Genomic DNA, 26,870 nt, shown 5'->3' on the forward strand with positions numbered 1-26,870 from the left:
GCCCCGGGCCTAAATTCTGAAATGCAATACTAACACCTCTTCCTTCTCCATCAGGTCACAATTCTAAATCCATTTTAGTCAGTCAGTTTGTACAGATATATCATGAGGTACTTCTGTGGGATTTACACCTAGACCTTTGTGCCCAGAGGTAGGGGCACTAGCATCGCTCAGCAATACCCATAAAGCTGTAATAGTATTCGCCTATGTGTTTACTCTTCAGCGTGTTCTGACATGCTGTGACACACCTCTGCAACAGGCAGGACTTGAATCTAGACCTTCCAGTCCAGAGCAAGGAACACTACCACATACATATAAGAATTGGGATCAAATACAGAGCTCTGACTGAGAGGCAGGGACACTACCCACTACACTACCCTACCCAGATTTTGGCTTATATTTTATGTGTCAGCTTTCAGCACGGTGTGGATTTATTATTATCAGGTTACTATTACTGAACTACACAAAACAGTTTGTATTGGTAAACAAATACAAAATATTTGTCTCAACTGTAGAATGTTGAGTACACGTGCTGCGCCATCGAAATTAACTATGAACATCTTTAATCGCTATTATCTGTAGACTGCAATATTAGGGAAATAAATCCTGCAGACACACTCTGCCCCAATGAAGGGTCTCAAATGGATATTTATAACTGAACACAGGAGACAGAGAAAGACTATAATTTCTGGTCCCAAAACACCGATCAGTATTACCCAACTCTAACGTGCAACTGCCCTCTTCCTAAAACCATGAAAGGATAACACGCCGTTGATTCTGTCCAACCTCTCCTCCCCAATGACTGTGTCTGCAATCTGTCCCTCTTCCCCCTAACCACACAAGGCAAACCAAGCTCAGGGTCTTTGTGAAAATCAAGGCTGGAGTGTGCAGGCCTCCTAGAGAGGAGGAAGGAATTTTAATTTGAAGGGGGATGTTGGGGTAGTGGTAATAACCCTCATTGGGCTGAGGAGTGGTAGACGGAGTTTAGTTTGGATTAATGCCAGGTATTGGATTTGGTTAATCAAACAAGACGAAATCCAATACAATTAAAAGTAGGATATTTGGCGGTGTTGTAGAGCAGATAAATCGGCAGTCAGGTATAAATGTTTAAAATTTGCTTCACATTGAGATAGTGTGGTGAGGAAGGTGTTCAGCACACTTGTCTTCATTGGTCAGACCTTTGAGAAACAAAATTGGAGCATTATGTTGAGGTCGTACAGGACACTGGTGAGACCTCTTCTGGAATATTGTGTCCACTCTGGTCACACTGCCCACTCATTCCATCGGCACACCACCCTCTGGGTAAAAAGGCTGCCCCTTTGGTCACTTTTATATATTTCCCCTCTCACCTTAAAACTATTTCGACTAGTTTTGGACTCCTCTGCCCTTAGAAAATATATCCATATCAAATACTTTGATATTACTGACCTTGATATTATTAAGATGGAGAGGATTGAGAAGAGATTAACCTGGATGTTGCTGGGAATGGAGGGATTGAGCTATAAAGAGAGGCTGTGTAGGCTGGGACTTTTTTTCACTGGAGATTAAGGGGTAACTTTACAGAGATTTATAAAATAATGAGGGTACTGATAAGCTGAAGGGCTGTCTTTTCCAGAGAGTTGGGGATTCAAAACTGAGGGATATTTTAAGGTGCGTGGAAAGAAGATTTACAAAAGTCATGCGAGGTAAATATTTGAGACAGAAGCTGGCTTGCCTGTGGAATGAACTTCCAGAGGAAATGGTGAAAGCAGGGACAGTTACAACGTTTAAAGGACATTTAGATTAGTACACGGATAAGATATCAGTTTGGATGGTGCTGTGTGCAGCTGCCCTCTCCTACCCCCTCACTGAATGGATATCTGTTGGTTTTCACACTCTGCCAATGCCTGTGTAGTGGCGTGGGGAGGCCAGCAGAGGGCAGGCATTGCATCACTTTCAGAACCACAGAGACTGCCAGACCTGCCCCACACAGAGACACACAGATACACACATGGGAATGGTTAGGGCACGGCGTGAAGCTCATCTGGTAACTTAAACTAAGCATAAAGAAATGCTCAATTCGCCTCGTAAGCTATAAAGATATGAGTGACAGAGAACTCCCAAATTCCACTGTTTAAATAAAAACATCATTTTTTTTAACTCTGAAAGTGAACATTTTACGTCAACTATTCACAGACTTAAGACACCATTTCTCTTAACCCCAATTCTACCTCTATAACAATACACTCTTTCAATCAAATGCTTATTAAAATTTCATGAACTTAATTTCAAAACCACAAAGCAGCTGTTGTTTTTGTCTCTCCTTCTGTGAGAAGATCTCCCTGGGTCATCTTCTTTCTTTTTACTGCGGATATGTTTCATAGGAAAAGGTACCTTTGATAGAGAGTGTTTCCTAATCTCTTGGATCTGTGTAGCTCTGTCTTCAATTTTCAAAATTCCTGCATTCTTAATATCCATAACATCGGATTATTTCACTCGTTCGATTTTTGAAAAACAATAAATTTAAACTTGATTTGGTTTTAGTATCCTGTGGTATTATTTAAACTGATTCGAATTGTTGTCCAAACAGCAACCATCTCAGGGATCTATTTCACAGCCAAATGTGACATATTTTCAGTTGTCCTTCTCCCTCTGGTCTGTCCTCCTCTCATAAACATAGGTGCTTGGAAGCTCTCAGTTAAGAACAGGTTTCCCTCTCTCTTAAAGGTACAGTACACACTTTCAACTTCATCACATTAATATCCTGATGTCAATACAGATACTTGGAGCCAATCCGGATTTCTCTTGCTCTATGGTTTGTCAATATTTCATTCACTCCATCTGGTTTGTATCAGGACTTATGTTGCTCCATTGACAGCAAGTCATTATTCGACTTCCCCCATGGGAATATAGCAGTATTTCACAATCGTGAGTGGGACAGGATTTCAGTTGTTTCATGGGTCTGTGACACTATGATTATTTTAATGTTTGTAAATAGCACCAAACATGGACGAATTGCAAAGTCTATGGAGGACAGTGTAGAACTCTACCAGGATAATGACACGTTGGTGTATTGTTCTGGTGTATGGCAGATGCGGATCAATGCAGAGCAGTATGAGGTGATGCTCTGTGGTAGGAAAGACATTGAAAGACAATATAAAACAGGCTGTACCGTTATAAAGGGGCTGCAGGAGCAGAGAGTGCTGATGTATATGAGCACAGATTATTGAAGATATCAGAACAGGTGGGGAGAGCAGTAACTATTAGAGATTAGTTCCAAGTACCTGAGCTGTTTACAGATGGAAGTGTAGGAGGCAGCCTCTGAGATCCCTTCCTGGGAGGTGATGGTGACCATGTGTTGTGACCCCACCCTCCTGCCCACTGAGACCATGTGGATTCCATTTGTACCAGCTCGACAAAAAAGGGAGATGGCATCAGGGCCACAGCTTCTAAGTTGTGGCGGGGGGAAACGGAGCTGCCAGTGGGTTTAAAGTGAGAATTGCCCTTCACTGAACATTGCTCCTTACTCGGTCGGTGGGACATGGATGTTTCAGAATCTCCACACGAGGTATCCCGGTCCTCTCCGGCTGCTACCAGGGTCCTCCGCAAATGGCGGTGGAGGGGTTGAGGGAACGGATATCGGTCACTCTACCACCTGGCTTTGCTCTTTCTGTCCTATTCCAGGCTGTTTCCCCTGGAATGGGAGCAAGGGAGAGAGGGAGAGTGGGGGTGGGTGACTCTGTTGTTGGTGCTGGTGAAGCTGGGGATAGTGGCAAATGGTGAGGAGTCATCAGACACACAGAGAGAATAATCAGAAACTATCCTGTCTCCTTGTTGTTCATTTACGCTCACACACGGGGAAAAGAATTGTGGGGTTCAGGCTGTCTGTGTGATGTTTTTCCACAAGGGGGTGTGCTCTGGTGTGAACTGGGGGAGACAAAGGGGTGTGGGCGGATGGAAGATGGAGGGAGAGCTGCTGCACAGTCTGATCCCACAGATGCCACTGCCTCCTTCTCTCACTCCAGCTCCAGGGACAGTGAGAGGGGTGGAATGAGAATTGGAGCAGGAGAGACAGAGAGAGACAAACTGGTTACACCCCCAGGGTCTGGGAGGATGGACTCCCGGAGAAGGGAATTAATACCTTAACATGAGAAACTCTCTCGAAAGCCCCATTCTAATGTGAGAATCATGTGCATAGGCCAGGAGGGTAAAATGTGAGAAATCTGAGAGACAGAGAAAGATCTTCAAGATGGAGACAGCAAGAGGGGGGAACAAAAAAAAAGAGATTTCAGAGATAGAGGGAGAGAGGGGAGGAACAGAGATATCTCGGAAATGGAGAGAGTAAGGGGGGAAAAGAGATAGGGAGGGAAGAGAGATCAGAGATGGAGACAGCTAGAGGGTGGAATCAGAGAGAGAGAGAGAAAAAACAGAGAACAGAGAGAGATCTCAGATGGAGAGAGACAGAGACACAGAGAGACACAGAGAGCGAGAGAGAGAGAAAAAAGAGGACAGAGAGAGAGAGGAAAAAAGAGGACAGAGAGAGAGAGAGAGAAAATGGAAGAAAGGCAGAGAGAGACAAAGAAAGTGAGTTAGAAGGAGAGAACACAAGACAGACAGAAAGGTGAATGGAGAGACACAGAGAGAAGGGGGCATGTGAGGTTGAGAGAAAAGTGAGGCAAGGGAGACATGAGAGGGTAAGGAGCGCCATACTCACCAGCCCCCAGCTGCTCTCGCCTCCATCTCCCCAAGGTCTCACTCTGTATCCAATCAGGGACAGATGCTGCTTAAAGAGTCAACTCTGGGATTGAGATTCAAACACAACTCACACATTGTCACACTCACACTGAGAGATATGCAGACACTAACTCACCCCTGGTCACGCCACATGGTAAAAGGAATGATGGCTTCCTGAGCCTGGTGTAAATAGCCCCAGGTCTGTCTCTCAAACCCCATCTCCTCCCACATCCCTGGTGATCCAGTCAGCTCCCAGTTCCGTTACCTAGAATCCACCTCCCCCAGGTATGGAACACACCAACTACCATCTTTGTGAGATTGCTGGGGGTTTCTGGGAGGAAACAGCAGGTCAATGGGTTAGACCATGGCTGACCAAGTCTGTTCCTGTATCTGTTCACCGCCCCCCCCCCCCCCCCCGCAACCAAACCAACCACTCAGCCCAGCCTGGGAATACACACACAGACACAGACTGAAAGCTGCGGGTCCAAATCCTAAATAAAACCAGACACACACAACACAAAACCACCCAAGTTTCCACATCAAACTGACACAAGACGTTTCTCCAATTTAACGCACATTCTTTATACAAATTCATCCAACATTTTTGGCTGGCTGAGCACAGGCTTATTGCACAACAGACTGCTCCATGTGGTGTTTACAATAGTCTGCACTCTAGTGGGGTCAGAGCACATTGCTGTGAGTCTGCCTGACTGATACATGTGGTGTTTACAATAGTCTGCCCTCTAGTGGGGTGAGAGCACATTGCTGTGAATCTGCCTGACTGCTCTATGGGGAGTTTACAATGGTCTGCCCTCTAGTGGGGTCAGAGCACATTGCTGTGAGTCTGCCTGACTGCTCCATGGGAAGTTTACAATAGTCTGCCCTCTAGTGTGGTCAGAGTATATTGCTGTGAATCTGCCTGACGGCTCCATTGGGAGTTTACAATAGTCAGCCCTCTATTGGGGTCAGAGTACATTGCTGTGTGTCCGTCTGACTGCTCCGTGGGAATTTACAACCGTCTGCCCTCTAGTGCGGTCAGAGCACATTGCTGTGAGTCTGCCTGACTGCTCCATGGGGAGTTTACAATAGTCTGCCCTGTAGTGGGGTCATAGCACATTGCTGTGTGTCTGTCTGACTGCTCCGTGGGAATTTACAACAGTCTGCCCTCTAGTGGGGTCAGAGCACATTGCTGTAAGTCTGCCTGACTGCTCCATGGGGAGTTTGCAATAGTCTGCCCTCTAGTGGCGTCAGAGCACATTGTTGTGAATCTGCCTGACTGCTCCGTGGGCTCCCTCTCTCTCTCTCTCTCTCTCTCTCTCTCTCTCTCGCACCCCTCCCCCTCTCTCATTCCCCCTCCATCCCTCTCTCGCCCCCCTCCCACTCTGTCTTTCGCCCCCTCCCTCTCTCTCTCGCCCCATCCCTCTCTATCTCTCTTGTCCCCCTCCATCTCTCTCGACCCGTCCCTCTCTCTCTCCTACCGCTCCCTCTCTCTCTCACCCCCACTCCCTCTCTCTCTCTCACCCACCTCCCTCTCTATCTCTCTCGTCCCCCTACCCTCTCTCTCGTCCCCCTCCCTCTATCTCACCCCCTCCCTCTCTCTCTCTCTTGCCCAGCCCCCTCCTTCTCTTTCTCGCCCCTCCCTCGCTCTATTGCCCTCTCACACATCCGTGTCTCCTTTGTACCCTTCCTCTCTCTCCCCATCTCACTCTCTCTCTATCTCGCCCTTGCTCTCCCTCATCCACTCTCTCTCTCTCCCTCTCTCTCACACCTCCCTCTCTCGACCCTCTCTTTCTTTGCACCTCTATCTCTCTTTCTTCCCTCCTCTATCTCTCTCTAGCCATCCCGCTTTCTCCATCTCCCAACCCCTCTCTATCGCCCCATCATCCTCTGTCTCTGCACGGCCTTTCTCTCTCTCTCTCGCCTCCCCTATCTCTCTTGCCCCCTTTCTCTCTTTAGTCGCCCCTCTCTCTGTCTCTTTCTCTCTCTTGCCCCCTCCCTCGCCCCTCTATAAGTCTCACATCTCTCGCCCCTCTCTCTCGTTATCTCCTCCCATGTCTCTCTCTCTCACCCTATCTCTCTCTCTCCCCCTTCTCGCTCTCCACATCCCTCAGTGTCTCTCTCTTCCCACCTCCCTCTCTTGCCCTCTGACTGAATCTCTCTCCCTCCTGTCCCTCCCTCTCTCTCTGACATACTCTGTTTCCCTGCTCCTTCCCTGTCCCTCTGACCGAGAGACTGGGTGTGTTTGGGGGTGAGGCTGCATGTGGGTGGTGGGGTTGTGATGTGGGGGGTGGGGAGAATGGCTTAGAGCTGGAATTGTGGGAGGGAGACAGCGACAGTATGAGAGAGAGAGAGGGAGAGGGAAGAGTGGAGGCAGGTGGAGAAACTGGGGTTGCGGGTGTGTGTGTGAGAGAGGGGGGATGAGGAGCGGGTTGAGAAGGAGGGTGTGGGCTGAAAGAGAGAGAGAGAATTGAGGAGAAAAATTAGGGGAGAGGTAATGGGGAGGCCAGGTTGTTGTGGTGGGGACAGAGGGAGTTGAACCCAGATCCTGAGCTTAGTGTGCGGTGCCCTCCCCTTCCTTGAGGACCAGGACTTGGGGCTGAATCTGTCTCTCTCCAGCTCAGCTTCTCCAACACAAAGACACACAACAACATCGGTCACTCTGCTGCTCGGCACGCTTTAATCAACATTTTTATTGGTTACAAATGGAAGTGATGGTTACAGTCAGTGGGTTTGTGCCTTTTCTCACTGGCCCCTGAGTTGTGAGAAATATTGAAATGTTTCCATGTAATCGCCCTGTGGGATAAGGTTGGACAAACCAGCGCTACCCTCAGTCTGTTACCATAGCGACAGGCTGCTCCATCACTGAAACACTGAACTGAAATGAGAAAACCCCGGATGGATTGATTAATGAGGGAATTTGATGGGTGGATGAATTTGGGTGAAGGGATATTTCAGCACATTCTTCAGCTGCTGCCTGAACTTAGTCTGCGTCACGGCATAAATCGCGGTGTTTGTGCAGCAACTGAGGAGTTGCAGCATGAAGCCCAATTCCTGGACAAAGTCATGGAGATACACTGACTTATACCCAATATCATCCATCCGGTACCATATAGAATACAGCATTAACGTTGACCATAACAGGATGAAATTGGCCGAGATCACAAACAGTAAAATGATAGATTTTTTTCGGTTTATCATTTCTGTGTCAGACTGAGCGTCCCTATTGGTGTGAGCGCGGAGTCTCCTGCGGGCTCTGCTGGCCTCTAAAATGTGTCTGACGGTGAGAACATTGAGCAGCAGAATCAGGAGAAATGGGACACACGGGGTTAGAATGTGATGGAGGAACTCGATTGTGGCCCAGACACTGGAGAATTGAACAGCCTCTGTTACAGAACAAAACCAGGGGAGGTTCACCAGCTGATACCGAGCCGTGAGCATAAAATACCAGGAAATGTTCTTTAAAAAGCTCAACACAGTCACTGCTCCCAGAACCACAGCCGCCGTTTTCTCACTGCAATATTTACTTTTCAGCTTCTGGCAACAAATGGCCACAAACCGATCAAAGGTGAAAGTGACGGTGAACCAGACAGAGCAGTCAGTGGCTGCATAAAGCATGATGGCGTGAATATTACACACGGGGACCGAGTCCCTCAGGAAATAAAACTGTTCCCAATAAACAATGGGAATGTGTCTCAGTATCAGGTCGAGGATAATGACCAGGAGATCCGCCGCTGCCATGGCCCCCAGGTAACGTCTGACACATGAAGACAATCCACAATCTTTATAAAGCAGGACGTAGATGGTCACTACGTTAACTGTGAGGAAGGAAAACAAATCCATTATCCATCAGCCTGGAGGTAAAGGGACCCATTTGATCAGGGACCCAGTGAGATTTTCAAATGTGTCCCTGTATTCAGTGATTTATTAAAATAATTGGAGTTGGAATAACAAAAAGGAAGATCGAAATTACTGACAAAAATGTGACATAAACCATCAGAAACTCTCCCCCCAAAACACACAGAGACACATCCATAAGGACAGATGGTTTCTGGAACATTCCCACACACTCGATCACTCGAGAACAGACACAGGTCACTCCTTCCCAGTTTCTAATATGGAGGGTGGGAATGTTGCTGTCCTGAAGGATTCTTTCCCAGTTTCCTGAAGGCAAACGGAGTTTGGACATTTCTGTCTTTTGGTCTAAATTGTGGTCGATCCTGTGACGTGAAGAAATGTAATCACAGGGAAAACGTATTCACCCCCTTAACTGTCTGAGGGGCCTTCGGAACAGTGTCTCCTTCTCCCTGGAACGGGATCTCTTCCCTCGGGATCTTATCGTTTGTTCAATTCACTGACGTCCGCCCGTTCACACATAATGTCAGGGACAGAACGTTCCGGGGAATGTCAGTTATAGAATGTTGGGGACAGAACATTCCAGGGAATGTCAGTTATAGAATGTCGGGGACAGAATGTTCCGTGGAGCTCCGTGACCTGTCCATCACCTTTCCCCCCTACGCACCCCACCAACATCATGTACTGTGCACAAGCTACATATCTGTCCAGCATCGGGAGCTGCACTAACCATGTCATTGTATTATCTATAAACCTCAACCAGATAGTCTGACCAGCACAGAGACCTATGCAGTGACAATTGGTGAATTAATCTGTAAACCAGGAGCAGTTACCCTCCCAGCATGTAGAGCTGTGTACACCAACCCAATGCATTGATCTGTAAACCAGGAGCAGTTACCCTCCCAGCATGTAGGAATGTGTGCACCACCCCAGTGCATTGCTCAGTAACACTGTGTTAGATCAATGCAGAGCGCGGGGAAACTTGCAGCCCATGCTGGAAGTCACAGGATGTGTAGCTCCTATCCATTTACAGCTCCATATTCCATTGTGCCATGACAAGGGGGTGCTGTGGGTGTGAACATCACTGCCAGAGAGAGATGGCGGGGGAATCAGTTTAAATATCACCGCATGGGATGGGTTTGGGGTATAGACAGAGAGGGGGAGACTGAGACAAAGCGTCATGGACGGATGTGTTCCCAGGTTTCAGAATGCTGAAATGTAGACACTTCGATAGCATCCTGTAATATGAGCCAGTCTTCCCAGGAAAAATGGGAAAAAGAGATATTGGTGTGAGGTCAGGTGAGCATTTGTTCTGCATCTTTGTAACTGGAATGAGTTTTAACAGAATCTATGACTCATTGGACTGATTCTAACAACAATTTATCTTTGTTTGAGTTTCCATGAGTGTGACAGAGGGATTACCTGCTGAGGCTGATCTAGTTTCCTGGTGCTATCGTATCGAACTCATCTCATTAACTACTCACCCCACTCACATGGTGTCCGTCGCATTCAATACCAGCCCGATACTCCCACCCATCATGGCTGGAGGTACTCACCATCGCCCGGATGCCCCTGGATATTCCGTGATCCCTGGCACTGGTGCCATCTTTAAAAGGCCAATGGGCACATATTTGAGCTTTCTTTGTTTGGCACTGGCCTGCACAGTTTAACCCGAGCATGGCAGATACGGGACAATTACACCACGGTTTGTCGATAGGGGCATGGAGCTCCTGGTAGATGGGCTAGCACAGAGGTTGACCATTCTCTTCCCAGAGTGAGCCACAACACCAGACCCACCGAGCATGGTCTGAGCTCCCCACCCAGCTCAGTGCAGTATCTGCGTTCTGAAGAAATGCCCAGCAATACAGGACAAGCATCAATAACCTTCCCCATTCTGTCAGGGTATGGGTCACTGTATTCTATCTGCTCCCTCACACTCACAGTATATCTGTTATAGCACCGTCCACTGAACAAGGCTCATGCTCCACCGCGCTCATTGCCGCAAGCAGCATCTTCTCTCTCTCTCCCTTCTCTCTCACTCTCCTTCTACCTCTCGATCCCTCCCTCTCCTTCCCTCCACTAAACCCCCTATATTAATAACACTGCATTGATACTACACAGTGGACTGACTCCCTCCGGCAACTCACCATGTCTCCCCTCCCCACCTCCTCTCTCTCTCTCCCCCCCACTCTCCTCCTCTCTCTGTCTCTCACTCTCTCTTTCCCCCCCGTCACCCACTCCACTTTACCCCCATACAAATAACACCGCATTGATCCAACAATGTGGACTGACTCTCCCCGGACACCTCACCATGAACCTGTCCCCCACCTATACCAGCACTAACAGCAAGGCCACCCAGCCCCACCCTCACTCCCTCCCTTTCTCCTATTCCAGGAGAGACAGCCTGGAATAATACAGAAAATGCCAGGCCGGATGATGGAGTGCCCGATATCCGTTCCCGCCCCCCCCTCCCCCCCGTCATGTGGGGAGGACCCTGGTACGAGCCGGAGAGGACCGGGACGCCTCGTGTGGAGATTCTGAAATATCCACATCCCACCGATCGAGTAAGGAGCAATATTCAGTGAAGGACAATTCTCACTTTAAACCCACTGGCAGCTCCGTTTCCCCCCCAGCACAACTTAGAAGCCTTTGCCCTGATGCCATCTTCCTTCTGTGTCGAGCTGGTACAAATGGAATTCCCACGGTCTCGGTGGGCAGGATGGTGGGCTCACAGCACATCGTCACCACCAGCTCCCAGTAAGGGAGCACCGAGACCCTCTCCTACACCTCCTCCTGTTAGCAGCTCAGATACTGAAACTAATCTGTAATAGTTACTGCTCTCCCCCTTTTTCTGACATCTTCTCCCATCTGCTCATATACACTCAGCGCCATCTCCTCCTGCAGAACCTTTATAACGGCACAGCCTGTTTTAAACTGTCTTTCATTGTCTTTCCTACCAAAGTGTATCACCTCACACTGCTCTGCGCTGATCCCCATCTGCCATACACCTGAACACCAATGTGTGATTGTCCTGATAGATTTCCACACTGTCATCCATAGATTTCAGAGTTCTTCCAGATTTGGTACCATTTACAAACATTGAGATTGTCACAGTGTCACACACCCCATGAAACAACTGAAATCCTGCCCCACACTCACGAGTGTGAACAAGTGAAATACTGATATATTCCCACGCACAGAGTTTATTAATGACATGCTGTCAGTAAGCAACAAATGTCCTGACACACACAAGACGGAACGAATGAAATATTGACAAACCACAGAGCAAGATAAATCCGGATAGGTTCCACTTATCTATATTCATCAGGGTATAATGTGATGAAGTTGAACGCATGTACTGTACCTTTAAGAGAGAGGGAATGCTGTTCTGTACTGAGAGCTTACAAGCCCCTGAGATATGAGAGGATGGCAGACACAGAAAAAGTATATCGCTATAGAGCTGGAATCAGGTAATAAGCAGTTAAGAGAAAGGGGATCTCAGAGTTGTGAATAGTTGATGTAAATTGTTCACTTTCAGAATTAAAAAATAAATTTATGTTTTTATTTAAACAGTGGAATTTGGGAGTTCTCTGTCTCCTGCCCCTTTCTGGCATTCCCTGATCTAATCTTTCATTCTTATCGGGATGTATGTTGTACATTCCTGCTTCTGATGTTCCAACTTGTTTCCGTTCATCCATTTTCTACCAGGAAACATGTACTGGGTTCTTTCAACAGGTGGTGCTTGTCATATTGATGCAGATAAAGGTTCTGGAACCAAATCCAGGATTTCAACTTATTAATCTGCTGCACATACACTGTACAAAGGACCACAGCACACAGGAATTGTCAAACCAAATACGGAAGCACATCTCATTCTATCAATCATGTAGACTTCCCTATTTTTGCATCTCCACGTCGATATTCTCTCTCTCTGTTTCTATCTTTCCATCTAGTTAATAAATCCTCCAGTCGTTCTTCGTGTCCTATGTCTCAAACCTCCCTCCTTCAGTTTATATCTATTGCTCACTTTTGGATCAGATGGCTTATAATTGAGTAATGTAACTAAAAATACATGAGGGTGCTGTTACCAGAGTTAGTTGGAAGGGGAGCGGAGCACGGCAATATGGTGAAGCAGCAATGACAGGAGTTTCTAGAGATAATTCAGCAGCACATCAGAAATTCATCTCAAGTAAGTATAAAGATATTCAGTGGAAGACAAAACAGCCATGCGTGATAACGAACTCTGGGACAACATAAAAGCAAAAGAAAATGCGCGCAATGTGGTGAAGATTATTGGGAATCTAGACGATTAGGAAGCATATAAATTCTAGCACGGATATCTAAGAACAGAAAATGGGAGGAGAGGGTGAAATATGATATAACACTTGTTAATCATGAAAAAAAAACATTGAAAGAGATTTTTAGATATATAACAAGGAAGACAGGGAGTAAAGAACAAACAAAGGGCGGCACGGTGGCACAGTGGTTAGCACGGCTGCCTCACAGCGCCTGAGACCCGGGTTCAATTCCCGAATTAGGCGACTAACTAATCTATAAAAAAGGAATGTTGGAAAATGAAGCTTGAATAGTTATGGGAAGAAACGGAATGGCAGAGGAATTGAATACATTGCAACAGTCTTCATGGTGGAAGAGACCAGCAAAATGTCAGAACTTCAAGACAGTCAGCGGGTAGAGGTGAGTATAGTGACCACCAGTAAGGGGAAGGTGCTGGGCAAGGTGAAGATGGATCAATCAGCGAGACCAGTTGGAGAACACCCCATATTCTAAAGGAATGCCGAAGGTGATTATGGAGGCACTGCTGGAGATTTTCCAGATGAGTTTGGAGTGAGGGAGGATTGGTAATTGTAACTATCCTGTTTAAGGAGAGAGGGACACAGAAGACAGGAAATTACAAATGGCCAGGCAAGTTGAAACTGTTGTATTGAAGCACTTAATGGATCCTTACGTGTATGAATAGATGCGTGGAGTATAAGAACAAGGAAGTTCTGAAGTATATTGGACGTGGTGTGATTAAGCTACAGCATAACAAGTGTTACATATACAATGCTATTGCGAACAGCAGACCTGAAAGTACGTTTAAAACAAAAACAAAGCACACAGGAGTATTAGTTACAAAGAGACTGTTTTCTTGACCCTTTAGTGAGAATGTTGAGGTAAGCTTTTCAGTAAACAGACTAAAAAAATGTATAAAAAGCACAATAAAATCTGTTGCTGCGGATATAGCAATACATATGAAGCTGAAAAAGCTCAGCAGGTCATACAGTATCCTAGGAACAGGAATGTTAATGTTTCAGGCTGAAAGACTTCGTCAGGATTGGGTTGGGGTAAGGGGAGCCGGAAAGTAAATAATGGGAGGGGCGTGGGGCTGAGGGAAGGCTAGATGGGATGACGATGGGGATGAACTAGGGGGATAATGTGATTGGTCTGTGGGAAGGGTGCCGCGGATATGTAAATAGGAAGATGGACAGCTTAGCTCAGGTCAGGGAAGGGGAACATGGAATAAGGCTGTGGGTGGAGAGATTTCGAAGCCAGTGAAGTAAATATTGAGACCAGTGAACTGTAAGCTCTCCAGCTGAAAGATCAGGTTGTGTTCCCTAGTTTCTGTTTGGCCTCACTCTGACAGTGGTGGAGGCCAAGGATGGACCTGTGGCTAGATGAGCTGGGGAGGGGAGTAATTGAAATGGATGGCAACTGGAATATTGGGTTGGTTAAAGCGTGCAGAGAGCAAATGCTCCATGAATATGTTCCCGAGTCTCCCTTTGGTCTCCCTGATTGAGAGGAGACCACATTGGGAGTTGCAGACGTGCTTGGTGCGGCAGGATCAGGTCCTGTATGGAGCACCAGTGCTCTGAACACAACACCCAACCCGACTTTTCAGTTACCTTCCATTTTAATTCCCCTCCAACTCGTTTGGGGACATGCCCATCCTTAGACAGTCCACTGTCAGAGGAACACCACCTGAGGTTTTAGCTTTGGAGGTGATATCCAAAAGGCCTCAATATTGACTGCAGCAGCGTCAGAATTCCTCCAAGTCCCTTCTCCCTGACCAGACCCACCTGTACATCTTATCACTCACATATCCACATTACCCTTCCCACTGACCAATCACAGTAACCTCATACCTGCATGTATACACGACCATCATACCTACCCTTCGTCCTTCCATATCCAATCACTCCATTTCTGGGCTCCCCTCCCCCTCGCCAGTCCTGACGAAAGGTCCAATCTCAAAATATTGCCTTTTTGCTCCTCTGATTCTGTCTGGTCTGCGGGTTTATCCAGCTCCAAGTTTATTAACTATGGTCTCTTGCACCTGTAGTACTTACTCTGTCCAAGTTGTGGAACAATGTCGTCTACATATAAGAAGAAATACATTGGGACATTTGAAAAGATCACTGACTCGTTCGTCATTTTTAACAACCCAACACACACCTTCCAGGTGCAGCAGCATTTCACTTGTACTCTTTCAATCCAATCTCCTGTCATTTCCCTACTCACAATGCAGTCTCATTTGCACTGAGGTGACCAGAGACTGCATTCAGGAACACTCCCACTCTTTCTGTAGGAAGAGCCCTGACCCTCTCATTGTTTCCCATTTGAATAACCTACCTTGCTCTCATGCTAACATTTCGGTCCGGGGCTGCTGCAATGTTCCAATGAAGCACAACCAAAGCTCCAGTAACATCTCACTTTAGACTTTGGTACGTTACAGCCTGTAGGAGTTAATATTGAATTCCATAATTTCACAGCCTGATGCCATTATGGGTGTTCTCATACATTCCTTCTCCTGGTATCCCAATGAATTTGCCCTGTTTGTGAATCTTTTGTCTTGCACTCAATTATGGAACCCGGCTCCACTCTTCACAATTTGATATATACTCATTTTACATTTGATTTCCTTTTAGCACAAACAAAAGTCCATATGTCAGTGACATTGCGCCTCCTCACCGTCTGTTTCCCGTCACCCCTCCTCTACCTCTGGCAAGAGATTGAAAAACCCTTTTTCCAATCATTTTCTGTTCTGAAGAAGTGTCACATTGGACTTGAAACGCTAACTCTGTTTCTCTGTCACTGTAGATGCTGCAGATCTGTTTTGTTTCTCCAGAAATAAACAAAACACGTTTTCAATAAAGCAAATAACTGTTGATACTGGAAATCTGAAACCAGAACAAAAAAAGAATCTGCGAGCCTTGAAGAATGATCACTGGAACCAATGATTAACTCTACTTTTACTCCACAAATGCTGCAAGACCTGCTTAACGTCCCCAGCAATTTCTGTTTTTCAACACGTTTCAAAGATTTGTGTCAACATTGCTCAAACTCCCTGTCCAACCTGGAGCACCATATTCTGGGAAGTGAAAGATTACACAAGATGTCCAAATTCATTGGTTCTTAAACGACATGAGGCTGGCATCACTGACACTACAGAGCTCTTACTCTTAGTCAGGCAGAGAAACAGAGGGAGATGTATTCACTCTAAACACAGAAGGTCGCACATACTGGAAGGGAAAGGATTCAGATGAATATATTAAAGTGTGCTGAGGAATGAGACAAACTGTAAGTATGACACCATGGAGAGACACTCAGTGGAATGAAAATATAAAATTGGACGTGTATCAGAAACCAGAGTAGGTCACTGAGCTCATGGCTGATGGGTGAATGAGTCTCGGTGTGAACTGGGGAACAGGCAGCAGAACTGTATTAGAGATATTGCAGCTCAAACCGTGTATTCCATGTGGTGCTGTAGACCACAGCAATAGCAGAAGCAGAATTATATAAAACTATAATCTGTAACTTTTTGCACCGGATAATCCCTCAGTCTACCATTACCATCAAGCTAATCTATGGTTCAGTGGCGAGTGTGGGTAAACATGCCAGGGCCAGAACCATGTGTACCTAAAACTGATGACAACATATTATAGATCCCAGACTTGACTGGTTATATTCCAAACTGCAGAACTATCATCTTATATAGAGGGCGCAATGATCCCAAGAATAACAGGTCAGATCGAAACTCAGCAGTCCTGCCACACCCAGTCATAAATGGATTAATCAACTCACTGCAGAAGAGTGTCATACACATGTCCCCATCCTAAATAATGGAAAAGCCCTGCACATCAGTGCAATAGACAAGGATTCGTATCTACACCATACTCAGCCAGAAGTGTTGAGTTTACGATTCAACTCACCTCATCAGTATGCCCACAGAATCACAGATGACAGCGTTCAAACAATTTGCTTCGCTCTATGTGACATGAAGAAACATCTGAACACAGTAGATACGACAGAGGCAATATACAACAAGCTCTGTCCCGGGGAAAGCTGTTTCATTCCATTTCCGATTCTGACATCTATCTGGCAATGTGGAAAATTACTATGACAAGTCCCTTAAGAGGAAACTAATTGCAGTATGAATAATATCATCCCCTCAACTCCATTACGACAGTCAGATGGGTGGGAGTTCTTTTTGACAGCACTTTGAAGCAGCACAAAAATTACCTGTTCAGTGTGGTTTCCGATGGGTCCTCATGTGGAGATGGCGCTGTTGTAGAAATGTCACTGGATTACTCATCCAGACCAGGCAAATACTCTGGCAGCTGGCGGAAGTCAAAAGCAATTAATAAAATGTCGAGATCCAAAATCTGGTGTAAATAACAGTGACCGTGAAGCCAATGTTGATTGTAAACACCAATTTGTTCCCCAATGTACTTTCAGGAAGTGAATCTCCCGTGCTTTCCTGGTCTGGCCTAAAAGTCACTCCAGACACAAAGACATGTGATCAACTCTTCAATGGCCTTGAAACGGCCAAGCAAGGCACTCAATTGTATCAAATTGCTCCAAGACCTTAAAAGATAAAACCGGACAGAACAGCCGGCACCAGACTCTGTATCAGAAAAGAGAATGGGAAACACAATCCTGTCGACCCTGCAGTGACCTCCTCTCGAACATCTGAGAGCTTGTGACAACATTTGCAATGTTTTCCCACAGACTGCACTGAAACATCAGGAAAGGAGTTGGTTATTCAACACTGTGAGTCTCCCACTTTCTCATCTTGGCTGACAATCTCCTCACTGCATTTCTCCTACAGCAGACTGAGATATATAGCAATTGATTTCATCAACAAAATGTTTGAGATGTTTGGGAATAGCTGGGACCCAAGGACATATTCCTGAGCTACTCCATGAACTTTCATCTCCAATAAAAGGATCCTCTTATTCCGGCGTTTCCGGTCCAAGGTCCCCTCTACTGGAGCTTGTACACTCTGACCTGCTTTCTTTTTCTTATTTTCTCCCCCACTTTTCTCTTTGTAACTTACTGGCCTCAAACTAGCCCCATGGTTTGGAGCTCAGGCTGAGCCCAGTGCGGAGGAGAGTGACTCCTTACTTACTATTCCAGAGCAAGCACAGTACGTGGAATTGGCAGCGGCTACATCAGCAGAGGCAACGTGGATATGATAGGGGCCAGCAACAGAGAGTGATGCCTGAGGATTACAGACTTGTTGATGATTGGGTCCTGCACTGGTGATGATGAAGCGGATCATGGAAGGTCATCGAGGTAACATCGGTGAGGTGGGTCCAGCAGTAAAAGACATGTCTCCGACATTGGAATGGTCTGGCACAGGGGGTAATGAGCCCGTGATAGAGGAGTATCTGCCCAGTGGCAAAGATGGTGCCTGAGGATCAGCATCTTCAATGTTGCTGGGGTCTGGTGAGGATGGTGATGTAGCTGACTTGGAGGGATTGGGTTGCAGGGGTGGTCCATAGTGAAGAGTAGTTTCACAACTCATCAACTCTCTTCAAGCTGTATCCTCTGTTTATTCAATTTTCTTCAACTGTTACCACTTTGTGGCAACACGAGAAAGCTTTTCACTGTATTTTATTGTATCGATCGTGTAAAATGCACCTGGTCATAAAAATCAAAATCAAAACGTTTTACTCACTCTTTCCTGCCAGCTGACCCATTCTGAAAACATGTCCAAATATTCACCACAATCCCAAAAGATTTGATTTTGCACACTGGGCTTGGGACTTCAGCAAAAATCTTTCTGAAAATCTCTCTTGTAATCGTATCCTACTGAATCACCTCTCCCTCAGCCTTCTCTGCTCCAAACTAAACAACCCGAGCTTACCCAGCCTCTCTCCATAGCTGATATGCTCCACCCCAGGGAACATCCTGGTGAATCTCCTCTGCACCTCTCCACTACAATCACATCCTTCCTGCAATAAGGTTCCCAGAACTACACACAGTATTCCATCTTGGTCTAACCATAGATTTGCATAGCTCTAACAATGTATATGTTGGGGAATGAAGGTTGTGCCTACGGTTCCCTCTGCCTTCTTAACTAACCTATTAACCTCAGTCAAAAAGTGCTTTGCTGGAAAAGGAAAGCAGATCAGCCAGTATCCGAGAAGCAGGAAAGTGGATGTTTCGAGATTAAGCTCTTCATCAGGAATGTGGCAATCATTCCTGATGAAAAGCTTATGTTCGAAACGTCAACTCTTCTTTCACTTGGATGCTGCCTGACCGACTGTGCTTTTCCAGAAGTTCACTTCGTGATTCTGATCTCAAACATCTGCAGTCCTTACTTTTTCCCTAACTTGTTAACCTGTGCAATCACAGTCAGGGATCTGTGGAGAAACACCCTCTGAGCTTCCCAGTGTGCTGCCATTCATTGCATACCCCTATTTTTGGTTCCTTCTTCCAAAGTCCATCACCTCATATTTACCAGGGTTACTTTCCATCTGGCCATCTGACCATTCCATCTGTATCTTCCTGTAATATCTTCCTCACTGCCAACCACCCGGCCAATCTTTGTGTCAAACACAAACTTAATTATCACACTCCCCCACCCCCCTACGCATTCGCATCTAGATCATTTAGGAATGCCACAAATAAAAATGGACAGAGCACTGATCCCTGTGGTACACCAGCAGACACTGGTCTCCAGTTACACAAACAGTCTTCCGCCACCACCCTCTGTCTCTTGCCACTAAGACAATGTTTGATGTAACTCACTAAGTTACCCTTAATATCATGATTTTTTTAATATCAGTTTCCCATATGGGGCTTTGTCAATGGCCTTGTTGGAAAATCATATAAACACCATGCTCGAAATTATACAATAAATTTTATTTGGAATGGCTTCCCCTGATGATGTTATGCTGACAATCCCTGATCAAACGTTGCTTCTCTAAATGAAGATCAATTTTCTCCTTTCCTATTTTCTCCAATACTTGGCCTAACACTGATCTACTACTGACTGGTCTACAATTCCCCGGTCTATTTCCACGACCCTTCCCATAAAGTGGGACCACTTATTTGTGCTCCAGTCATCTGGCATCGCCAACTTCCCTGTGGCCAGATTCAACTTAAGCATTTAACTCAGGGCCTTTTGTCCTTTGTCTCCAACAGCAGCCTGTGGTACAACTCACCCAGACCTGGCAATCAGTCCAATTTTATACCAGCCAAATCCTCCGATCCCTGCTCGCATCTTATATCAGTCTGTTCAAGAGCTTCCCAATCCATCTTCTTGAATTCTGTCCCTGCAATCTCCTTCTCCCAAATAAAACAGATATGGAGCTCTCATGTAACAATCGATCAATATTCTCCAGCTTCACACACAGAGTGCTCCCTTGGTCTCTAAGGGCCCTAGCTGTTTCCTGGTTATTCTGTTCTGATTAATGTACGAGGATTCTCCCTAACATTGCCTGGCAACACTTCCCCATGCCCCTGCGCCAGTCCGTCTCTCTGTGTGAACTTTCTAAGCTTCACTGCGATCTCCTTTCATTTTGGCATTCACCGGAGAACACAAACAGAGTTTCTCCATCAGTTAATCTTGCCTCTAATAAAATAGACATGAAATTAACTGTTTAGTTTCTGTGTAATTTCCTAGTTCTCTGCAAGAAATTATCTTGTGTGGACATTCCCCAATCCACCCTTGTCTTTACTTTCACTTTCCCATCAAGTATCGAGATAAGCGTTTGGACATCCTTATGTTTCTTGTTAGTTTGTATTCTTGTTCGTTTTGGTTTTCTTATCAGTTCATTGATCCTCCTTTGCTGGGTCCCAGATATTTCTGAATCCATTGCTTACCACAATAGCTGGCATTTTTCTGAGCTGCTTCCTTTGATCTAATGCAATCTTTAACTACTTTTGTTAACTATTGTTAAGTCACCCTACCCTTTTGCTGTTTGTGCTGTGGTGGACATGTGCACATTGTACATTTTAAGGTGTTTATTTAAACAACAACCATTGTCTGTCTGTCAGTAAATCCTTTTCATGTACTTCTCCAATTCACTGAAGCTAATTTGCCCTTCATACATTCATCACTTGCATGGCTCGGTTTATAACCACAATTTTTTAAAAAAAACATTTGTATTCAGACGTCATATAAAATGCAATACATTATGATTAATATTCCCAGCACCTCCTTTATAGCAGTGTTTTCAATTACCTCTTCTGATCACATAATATCAATTCGAAAACTGCCAGATGTCTACCTCAGTGCTCAAAATACTGTTAAAGGAAACCATCTCAAACATGGTAATGAAATCCATTTTTCCCAGCAGTAGCATTCACATAGGTTAACACAGTTTAGTTGCAGATTGCAGCTGGTTATTATAACAGTAGTACCCGCAAACCTACGCATATATTTCCCTTTTTTATAACATATGTATTGCAGCTTTCAATTTGATATATAACTTCCATCAATGTTTGCTTCTCCTTGCTGTCTCTGAGCTCCACCTTACCGGGTTCTGTGGAATCTGAGCGTTGTGGCGTCTGGGGAGATTAATAGTAGATTCAGGTGAGACATTTTGTGAGGCTTTTGTGGACGTTGAAATAATCTCGTCACGTTGTTCGTTCTTCTCCAGTGCCATTGTGGTATTTTCACTAGATCTCCCATTATGTTGGTGGAGAAGAGAAGGAGAATGGTCTCTTAGCAATGCTGTGTATTTCCCCCAGACAACTGAGACTGGTGTAAACTGGGTGGAACCTTACAGCAGGCTGGTAAACTGTTGCTGCTGCTCTCCAGTATCCTAGTGAGATCGCATCTGGAGTCTGGTGTACATATTTAGTCTCCTCACTGAAGAAAGAATATTATTATATTGGAAGCAGCTCAGAGAAGTTTCCCTCAACTTATTTCTTCCATGAAGGTGTTAACTTATAAGGAAAGGGTGATCAGGTTGATCCAATACCCATTGGAGTTTATAAGAATGAAAGATGATCGTATTTTTACATAGAGCACCGGAAGGAGTCAGCAACAGAAGACAATTACACAGTCAATGGAGGAATCCATTCCAATTCTCCAGCCTGTTACACACTAACAGCAGAAGGATATTCCAGCTTTGGACCCTGTTACACCAGAACAGGATGAGGCTATTCAGCACCTGGAGCCTGATATACAGTTAAGGAGGAGGCCAAATAGCTCCTAAGTCTTATAACACGGGACCAAGAGGAGGCTGTGCAGCACCAGTATCCTGTTACACAGCAACAGGATCAGCTCATTCAGCCTCCTCAAGTCTGTAACACAAGAATTGGAAGAGACTGGAAGAGGTCATTCAGCATGAGAATTAGAGAAGGCGATAAAATTATTTGAGACTTGTTGTGGAAAGGAAGAGTTCATTCGAACATGTATCTGTTATATGGGAACACGAGAAGACCGATCGCTTCCTTGATCCCATTTCAGGGATGCAGGAGGTGATTATTCAGTATGAGCCTGTTATGAAGGAATATGAAGTTACACAGTAACAGGAAGATTTCACAAGCCCTCAAGCTCCTGACGTATCATCAGAATGAGGAGAAGCAGGACTTGAATGTGTAAATGAGGATGTTCCCTCTATTGAGACCTTAATGTAGGAACACGACGTGGGCACTCAGCCCACTGAGTGTGTAAACCAGGAACAGAATTATTCCATTCAGACACTCATGCCTTTTACATAGCGATTGGAGCAGATCTTTCAAAGCTTTGTGTCTGTTCCACTGGAACACTGGAAAGGGAACGTTGAGTAAAAGAAAGGGTAGGAATTAGGATAATCATCTTCAGTAATGAATACAATTAGTGAGCAAACTGTTGGGAACTAAGGGAAATTGCGAGAATCCACTATTAATTAATTAACAACAGGAGATTTGCAAAGTCAAAATGGAATACATCAGAATCAGCATGGATTTTTAACGAATTTATTTGTTAGAGTTCTTTATATGTGTGACTAGCAAAGTAGACAATAGGGATCCTGGAGGAGTGAAGTATCTGGAATTTGAGAAAGCATTTATTAAAGAGCTGCACAAAAGATAAAGCTGCAAAATAAGACAACGTGAGTTTGGAAGGAAGTTATTTGCTTGGATAGAGTGCTCATGAACCTACAAAATACAGAGAGATGGAATAGATGTTTCGTTTAATGGTTGGCACCTTTTGGGATTCTTACGAGTTCAGTCCACATGACCCGACCATTTCCCATCTTGGATGAGGGGATAGAAAACTTGACAGCCACATTTTCAGCTGACACTAAAACAGGTGGCAAAGTAGGTTGATGCAATGAAGATGTAGAAAATTTACAAATGGACATGAACAATTTAGATGAATGGGCCAACATTTGCAGATAAAATTTAATGTGGATCAGTATGGGATTATCCATGTCGATCAGAGGAATCGAACTTGTTATGGAAATGGAAAACAAGTTCAGAGTGCTTATGTGCAGATGGATCGGGGTGTACTTGTGTATATCACAGAAGGCCCACATGCAGGTACAGCAGGGAATGAGAAAGGCAAGTGCAATTTCAGCTTTAATTCTAACCGAATCGAATATAAAGGAAGGGAAGAATTGCTGCAACTCTGCAAGGTATTAATGAGACTGTAACTGGCGTTCTGTGTAGCGCCCTGACTGAAGAGGGATATAGTTACAATGAAGGCAGTTCAGAACAAGTTCATTAGATTGATTCCAGATTTGAATTTGTCTTTTGAAGAGCGTTTGAGCAATTCAGACCTATACTCTCTGGAGTTTAAAAAAAATGAGGGGAAACCTCATTTAGGTCTGGAGGATGTTAAAGGTGATTGGCAATTTCGGTGTGGAGTGGATATTTCCTCATGTGGGACAAACTAGAACAGGAGATCATAATTTTAGGATTAGGCAGAGCAGATTTAAAATGGGGTGAAGAGAAATTACTTCTCTCAAAGGGTTGTGATTCTGTGTAATTCACTGTCTCAGAGTGCAGTGAGTACTTGGACATTGAGTAAATGATGGGATAAGGAGAGCGGCCAGGAACATGTGACTGAGGCCTCGTTAACATCAGCCACGATTGTATTAAATGGCGGAGCAGGCTCGCGGGGCTGGATTGCTGACTGATGCTCCTCGTTCTTATTCATTCTTTCAACTGTACTACACCGGAATGGGGGAGGACTTGTTATCAAACAGGAAGCAGGCACTCCGGATATATCAGTCTCAATCAGTTCGACAGAGCATAGCCGGTGGAGTCACACTGTGACCAGCGCTGAATGATCAGCTCTTTACAATCCATATCAATGATCAGGAGGAGTTGAACAGATATACTGCTACTAAGTTTGGTGATGACACTGAGTTGGCAAGACAGTAAGTTATCAAGTGAATGTGGAGAGTCTGAAAATTGATATACACAGGTAAAGTCAATGAATAATAGTTTACCATATGGAATATAACTGAATATACAACTTGCAATCTGTTTGATGAAGTTTATAAGGCAGTATTATCCTGTAATGGAGATGGATTACAGGGCAGAGTGAAACAGCGTGTTCTGGAGGTTTCACTCTGGACCGTTCAGACATAGGAAGTGTTGATCCAACTGATGCTCACAGTGGCACCTATGCTGTCAGTACAAACGGGATATTTTTATGCATTTGATGGGTGGTGCGGAGTGGTGAGGTGGGTGGGTGCGAAGAAGACGGCCTTTATCTGAGATTCCATCCTTTATTTCCAAATGGACATCCGAGTACGATGGGAATGGCTGTTTCTGAATGAAGAGGCTGTGGTTGCTGCCAGGACAGGGATATTCACCAACATGATGTATTGTGAGAAAACATTCGCCACATCCACCACATAGATCCTCCATCACTGAATGGTGACATTGATGCTGAAATGCTGGGAAATGACCGATATGTCATGCACTCCTGCCTGAAATGTTCCAGATCATAGAAGCTGAATTAATCAGTGACACTAACAGCCACTGGCAGTACTGTCCTCCCCCTGGTGTGAAGCTGCAGGTCGTGTTGACGGAGGTGACACCGCTCTGTGACCAGCTCCTTGTTCAGTCAGGGACCCCTCACACCCTGCTCCTGGGTTTAGTGTCCCTTAGGTAGCTGGTCGTGGAAAACCCGGAGTGGATACAGCAGATCCCTTTCCCTACACACGCTCACTCCGTGGTTTCAGAGCTTCCTTTCTCTGCAGCCTGTGCTCCATTTGTTGTTCATATTGCAGGCCCAGATGCTGTAACTACAGTCCCCATACTCCATTCAGAGTTGGATCAAAATATCCTCGGGTACCCCTGAATGTCTGAGGCAGCTCACAGCACAACCTCCAGTAAACCATCCCCAGCATCTCCACGAACTTTTCAATAACAGGAGACAGTCAGAAGCCCCTCAGCTGCAAGTGTTATGCACCAGGCCAGACCACCACAAAATATTTTTCTTTTTTTAAACGTAGATGTGAATTGATGTTCCCGATGTGTTGTGATCGGCCAACCTGTTCAACATAAAGCAAAATGCAATCCACTCTAGTTAAACCACAATCAAAGAGATGAACAGTTGGAGATAGCTTCTTTACTGGAACACTTACGCAAACAGGAGATACAGTACCTTCTACTCATTAACTGTTCTACTGCAGGAACATCCCACAAACATGCACCTTGACAAAAAGGTAAATTCAAACTCAGAATCTTATGTGCAGTTCTCCAATCCAGGAGGAAGCAACTTCAAGAGAGTTTTCAGAGAGATGAGCAGCTTGGGATCATGTATTGAAACCCGCAAGCCTTCTGGGATCCCGAGCAGCTTCTGATTGCTGCAGCTAAAAACTAAACGTGAAGACCTGGTCTGAGAGAGCTGTCACTGCCCTTCCATTGTTCCCACCATTTTAATAAAACCTAAAGGCCTCTTGAGTTATTTACGTCTGCCATTTTCAGGCAGCAGTTCGGTATTTATCTATTTAAGTCTTCTCTTCAAAAAAAATCCGCAAGAAAATAACCTTTTTAAAGTGACAGTATCGTCACACCTTCCACTTTGAAAAAAATGACCCATCAATATTCATAGATAGCATCATTTTAAACCCCTTTTTCTAACTGTTACAGTAGACTACAATATGTATATATATTGTATTGACACTAAGCATGCAAACATTCGCAACTCCATTCTATTTCAGTCAGTTTACTCCTGCCACTGAACGCCTCTGTCTTTCTTCATTCAAGTCTTGACACCTTATCAGCAAGTGGTTTCTCGTCCAGTCACCTGTATAACTTCAAAATTGGATGTCATCAATAATAAGTGCTGTCTGAACAGACTGGAAGTTTTCTCCTTAAATTTCTCCAAAAAATTTTTAGGTGTTGTGATCAATATAACGATTTGTCTCAGACACGTTATCTACAAGTTAAATGCTGAAATGTTATAAGGCCAAGCTCAAGGCCTCTTTCCCAATTGTGGAATATTTCTGTTGATGGTTTCACCGGACACTCCAACCACAGATTACATAAAGGAGCAAATCTCATCTCTCCAAAAATCCTTCTCAATGACAAGTCTCCTCATGTCTCAGTATAAAAGAATTACATGCTTCTGTACCTCTCAATGCTGTAACCTCTTTACCTGATACTCCTGGCCTACACAAGTAAACCTTACTCTCACAGGTATATGTTTTAAAGAGATCTTGCATATTCTTCTCAATGCCTAACAGAAGCCAAACTTTGACTCATATATCAACTTATCATCATCAGCCATTTCAGCTTCTAATCTGTCCATTGTAACTCTCTGCTCTTCCACACGAGTTCTCACGACTGCAGGAAGTGAATTTTTGAACTACTCCAAAGTAAGAATCTCTCTAAGAGTGTCATAGATTGTTCTCTTTTTAATACCCTTACCCAGCTTTCAAAATTACTTTGTTTGATTCTTTCAAACTCAATGTACGTTTAACCAGGGATACTACTTTAGATTCCTAAAATGCTGTCTTTGGGCTTCTGGCATAAGCTCATAGTCACTTCAGATTGCTTTCTTCACCCTCTCATACTGGCCAGATACCTCCTCCGCTCGGGATGCAACTACCTCACTCCTTATACCT

The sequence above is a fragment of the Hemiscyllium ocellatum genome, chromosome 46 (assembly GCF_020745735.1).
Source record: "Hemiscyllium ocellatum isolate sHemOce1 chromosome 46, sHemOce1.pat.X.cur, whole genome shotgun sequence".
Taxonomy (NCBI): Eukaryota; Metazoa; Chordata; class Chondrichthyes; order Orectolobiformes; family Hemiscylliidae; genus Hemiscyllium; species Hemiscyllium ocellatum.